The sequence below is a fragment of the Mobula birostris genome, chromosome 6 (genome assembly GCF_030028105.1).
Source record: "Mobula birostris isolate sMobBir1 chromosome 6, sMobBir1.hap1, whole genome shotgun sequence".
Classification (NCBI taxonomy): Eukaryota; Metazoa; Chordata; class Chondrichthyes; order Myliobatiformes; family Myliobatidae; genus Mobula; species Mobula birostris.
Genome location: NC_092375.1, coordinates 86,540,685 through 86,546,694, shown reverse-complemented (window position 1 = coordinate 86,546,694; position 6,010 = coordinate 86,540,685).

Here is a 6,010-nt window from a genome sequence, read left to right as displayed (position 1 = left end):
TTTTGTATGTACTGTATATTTTGTTGTGCACCTTTAACAGAAGTGTTCCAATTTTGTGTAATCAAACAAATAATGGTGAATATTGGGGGTGGTGGTGGCGGCATTGGATCTAACTAATAGTTTGGTCAGAAATGATATCTCTAATTCTTTCTCCTTCTAAGATCCTAATTAAAACCAGACTGAGACTTGAATGGGCGAAGGTAAGATTAATGACAGTATAAAGTGAGAAGGAAGTCAGATTTTGAGGAAGTTAAGGACGTTTCTCAACCTGGAAAAGTTTTCTGAAAGTATTTGAACAGGAGAGGAAGTCAGGGATTGGTATCTAATTTAGCTGGGCAAGTATAGAGATGACCGTGCAGGATTTAAGAGACGTCTCTCGTCACCTAAGTTTGAGGGATGGCTGGTCAGGTATGTTTAATCTTGTTGGTAGTGATGGATGGATAAGGTTAGGCATTTGTGTGTTTTTTTTAGATTGAGAGAGTACTTAGAAAAATGGGGAAAACCAAACAAAGCTGTGACTGAGACCAAAAGGCAAAAGAAGAATGTTGGATATGCGCAGCATATCAGGAAATCCATGTGAAGAAAAAAGGTTACAATTCAGATACAAACAGTAAAGGTATCTGAAGGTAGAAGATGGTGTTGTTCCTCAAGCTTGCATTTGGCTTCATTGGAATATTTGGGATATTTTGTGTGGAAGCTGTATGTCAAAAACCAAATATATTTCGCAACTTCCATTCACCTTGAATGCAAGATGAGCTGTCACTTTGAACTGCTACGGTCCTGGTGAAGGTACTCAAACAGCCCCATTGAAGAAAGAATTCCAGGATTTTGACTAGCAACAATGATGGAAAAAAGTATTTCAATTTCAGGATAGTATGTGTAATTTGGTGATACTCTCATTCACCTGAAGCCCTCGTTTTTGAAGATTCTGGGTTTGAATGATGATGTTGGAGTAATTGTGTATTTTGTGCGAAATGCACAGTGCAGCTACTCTAGGCCTGCAGTAAAGGGAAGAAATGTTATGGCTGGTGGATAGGGTACAAATCCAGCAGAATACTTTGTACTAGACAGTATCAAGCTTCTTATTGCAGCTGCACACTTCAGGACTTGGTGGGCAGTATTCCATACGACCCCAAGCACTACATTTTAAAATCTATGCTAATATTCCAGATCTGGAGGGAGATTTCAGTTATTTTATTCCTATAAATTGGGAAGATTGGAAGATAATGGCAAACACTTTTAGTATTTCGAACTTGATTTAGCAATCTGGCATTAAGTCATCCTGATTGGATGTTTTCTCATCTTTCCCGTAAAACTTAGTTTTCACTGCACCCATTATTCCTATCAACTGATTAAGAGGATATCGACTAAGTACTAATTTAGCATTGTAGCCCTGCCCTTTGTCTCAAGTACATACATTGCTTTTGTTCCTGAAGTCCTAAATGCCTCTTACTATCCACATGGTACAAGATTTCAGGTTTCCTTTCATGTTTACTGACATTCTGTACCCAACTATATGGCAATTTTGCCTTTTTCTTCATTCCTCAGTTTTAGGCTGGTTCTTGCTTGAAGAACTTGCCTTTACATCCATTTTTGTTTCTTCATGTTTTCCATCCAAGGAGTCCTGGCTTTGGTTTCCTATCTTTCTCTTCTACGGAAATTACTCCAATTTCTACCAGAGACAGCATCTTGTTGAAGATGACCCGCTATTTCATTAGTTTTTACTGCAGATTCTTTGAAGTTAATGCAATTCTATGCTAAAAATTTGGCTTTCAATATTTCCTGCCCTTCAATTGGATTTGACATTCTGACCCAACTGAGTTTCAGTCCAGCTGTCTGCTGTGGTAGGGCTTGCATAACAGATAATAAAACAAAGTTGGGCAGCATTGGCAATTCCTTACCGATGAGTTTACCACATTCTATGCATGTTTTGAACAAAAGGTAATTGGCATATCACCCACCCTGATAGTCTCCAGAGCACCTGAATCTTCAGTTGTTGTGGATGTAAGATCAGTCTTCTGGAGGGTATACCCATGGAAGATACCATGCCCAGATGGTGTCCCTGGCATGGTCCTTAGATTCTGTGCTGACATTTTCCCTTCTCCCTGCTTTGTGCTATGGTTCCCTTCTGCTTTAATCGGTACTCAGAAAAAGCAAGATAATATACCTTAATGACTGCTGCCCAGTGGTTCTAACATCTACCATCATGAAATGGTTTGAGATGCTGGTCATGGCATACATCAACTCCAGTTTTCAAGACAATCTTAACTCACTGCAATTTACATACTACTGAAACACGTCTACAGTGAATGGCATCTCCCTTGCCCTCCATTTGTATCTGGAGCTTCTGGGCAGTAAAGTCACCTCTGTTAGACTATTGTCTATTGGCTACAGTTCTACCTCCAATACTATTATTCCAAGCAAACTCATTATCAAACTCCAGATCCTAGGAGTTAATGCCTCTTCCTGCAACTGGATCCTTGACTCGCTGACCAACACTTCTGCTATGGGTACTCTAAGCACTGGTACTCCACAAGATTGTGTCCTTAATCCCCCTACTCTAAGCCCAGTACACTCCTGACTGTTGCCAGCTTCTGCTCTAACTCAACCTCTAAGTGTGCAGATGATACCACCGTAGTGGGCTGTATTTCAAATAATGATAAGTTATTTGAGTAGAGGAAGGAGATAGTTTAGTGCCGTTGTGTCATGACAACAACCTTACCCTCAATGTCAACAGAAGAGCTGGCCATTGACTTCAGAAAGGCAGAGTGGTGCTTATTCTCCTGTATACATCAATGGTGCTGAGGTTGAGAGCTTCAGGTTCCTAGTGTGAACATCACCAATCATGTGTCCTGGTCCAACAATGGGATGTCACAGCCAAGAAAACTCACCAGTGCCCCTACTTCCTTGGGAGGCTAAAGATCAGCATATAGGAGGGATATTGAAAATCTGGCTGAGTGGTGGCACAACAACAACCTCTTATTCTATGTCAACAAGAGCAAGGAACTGATTATTGACAAGGAGGAAACCAGAGGTGCATGAACCAGTCCTCATCGGGCGGGGGGGGGGGTTAATTGGAGTTATCATTTCAGAGGGCCCTCGGCATGACATCTAAAACTGACAAACTTATATAGATGTGTGGTGGAGAATATATTGATTGGCTGCATCAGGGCCTGGTATAGAAACACCAATGTATGGAGGAGCCTTCAAAAAGTGACAGAGCCCAGTGCATCACAGGTAAAGCCCTCCCCACAATTAAGCACATCTACACAGCGCGTTGACGCAGGAAAGCAGCATCCATTCTTTTAGGAGTTCAAGAATGAGTGAGAAACTTAAATACTTCACAATGGTTTATTTAAATTTTAAATAGATACAGATACTAAGCTGACAAAGCAACAGTTTTACAAGCAGATGAGAGACAAGAAATTAAAGAGATTCAATTAAATTCAATATGGCATTTTTGAAAAATCTATCACCTTTACATTCCAGATAAACATAAATTCCTTAGATAAGGTTAAACCAATTAAAATGATACACAATTATAACAAGTGTATAATTTGCTTAACAGTTAGCCAATTAAAAAAATGAAAGAGTCAAACCATTATGTAACTGCAATACTGTCTTCTGCCAGTAAGTGGAGACAAACTATACTGAAAAATAGATGAGTTTTTTTTAAAAAGGTATGAATGATTAAAACTACAATTTTAGTCTTGCATTAATTCAACTAATATAATAGGAAGCATTCTGTCTAGATGAAAACCGGCTTGGTATGGCAACTGCTCTGCATGTGACCAAAAGAAACTGCTGAGAGCTGTGGATGTGGCTAGATACATTTCAGGAACCAGCCTCTCCTCTCTGGTCTCGACTGCCTCCCTAAACCAGCCAGCATAATCAAAGGCCCCCAACCACCCTGGACATTCTCCTCTTCCCACTGGGCAGAAGATACAAAACCCTGAAAACTTGTACCACCATGCTCGAGGACAGCTATCCCACTGTTATCATACTCATGGCTTCACAATCTTTGTTGTTAAGACCTTGCACTTTATTGTCACTCAAAGGACATCCACATAATTAATAACAACTTTCCCATCTCATTTTGCCAAGCCCTTGAAACAAAGGTGCAGCTGTTAGAAACTTGAATTGCTGGAAGCAATTTTGCAGATCAAATGAGCCATGGGAAGAGTATACTTTTAGGTCAAGGATCTCTCATTGCAACTAGAAAAGTGAGAAAACATAAGTTATGTTGGGAGCAATAAAGAAAAGGGAATATGTATTATAAGGTATGGCCAAAATTGCCAGGATACTAATTGGTTGAAAAATAAAGTAGGTGGAAGTGAGGAAAAAATAATGTACATGTATGTTTATAGAAAGCAGAATGGGTAGTTACCTGTAATTAAAGTCAATATTAAGATCCTAAGATGCAACATACACAAAAGATGAGGTTCTGTTTCTTGATCCTAAGTGGGACATCATTGGAATAACACTGAAAGCTGAGGTTGGAGTGGCAAAAAAGAATTACTGATAAACTGCCGGTGGAGCATGGATTGATACCTGGAAGTATGATGTTGTAGCTATTAGTGAAACATGGTTGCAGGAGGGGTGTGATTGACAACTAAATATTCCTGGATTTCATTGCTTCAGGTGTGATAGAATCAGAGGGACAAGAGGGGGAGGTGTTGCATTGCTTGTCAGAGAAAATATTACAGTGGTGCTCTGGCAGGATAGATTAGAGGGCTCATCTAGGGAGGCTATTTGGGTGGAATTGAGGAATAGGAAAGGTGTAGTAACACTTATAGGGGTGTATTATAGACCACCAAATGGGGAGCAAGAATTGGAGGAGCAAATTCGTAAGGAAATAGCAGATATTTGTAGTAAGCACAAGGTTGTGATTGTGAGAGATCTTAATTTTCCACACACAGACTGGGAAGCCCATACTGTAAAAGGGCTGGATGGTTTGGAGTTTGTAAAATGTGTGCAGGATAGCTTTTGCAGCAATACATAGAGGTACCAACTAGAGAAGGGGCAGTGTTGGATCTCCTGTTAGGGAATGAGGTAGGTCAAGTGACAGAGGTTTGTGTTGGAGAGCACTTTGGTCCAATGATCACAATGCCATTAGTTTCAATATAATTATGGAGAAGGATAGGTCTGGACCCAGGGTTGAGATTTTTGATTGGAGAAAGGCTAACTTTAAGGAGATGTGAAAGGATTTAGAAGGAGTGGATTGGGACAATTTGTTTCATGGGAGGGATGTAATAGAGAAAAGGAGGTCATTTAAAGGTGAAATTTTGAGGGTACAGAATCTTTATGTTCCTGTTAGGTTGAAAGGAAATGTTAAAAGTTTGAGAGTGCCATGGATTTGAAGGGTTATTGGAAACTTGGTTCGGAAAAAGAGAGATACCTACAATAAATATAGGCAGCATAGAGTAAATAAGGTGCTCAAGGAATATAAATAATGTAAAAAGAATCTTTAAGAAATTAGAAAAGCTAAAAGAAGATACGAGGTTGCTTTGGCAAGTAAGGTGAAAATAAATCCAAAGGGTTTCTACAGTTATATTAATAGCAAAAGGATAGTGAGGGATAAAATTGGTCCCTTAGAGAATCAGAGTGGACAGCTATGTGTGGAGCCAAATGAGATGGGGGAGATTTTAAACAATTTCTTTTCTTCGGTATTCACTAAGGAGAAGGATATTGAATTGTGTAAGGTAAGGGAAACAGATGGGGAAGTTATGGAAAGTATGATGATTAAAGAAGAGGAAGTACTGGTGCTGTTAAGGAATATAAAAGTGGATAAGTCTCCAGGTCCTGACAGGATATTCCCTAGGACCTTGAGGGAAGTTAGTGTGGAAATAGCAGGGGCTCTGACAGAAATATTTCAAATGTCATTAGAAATGGGGATGGTGCCGGAGGATCGGCGCATTGCTCACGTGGTTCCATTTTTTAAAAAAGGTTCTAAGAGTAAACCTAGCAATTATCAGCCTGTGAGTTTGACATCAGTGGTTGGTAAATTAAT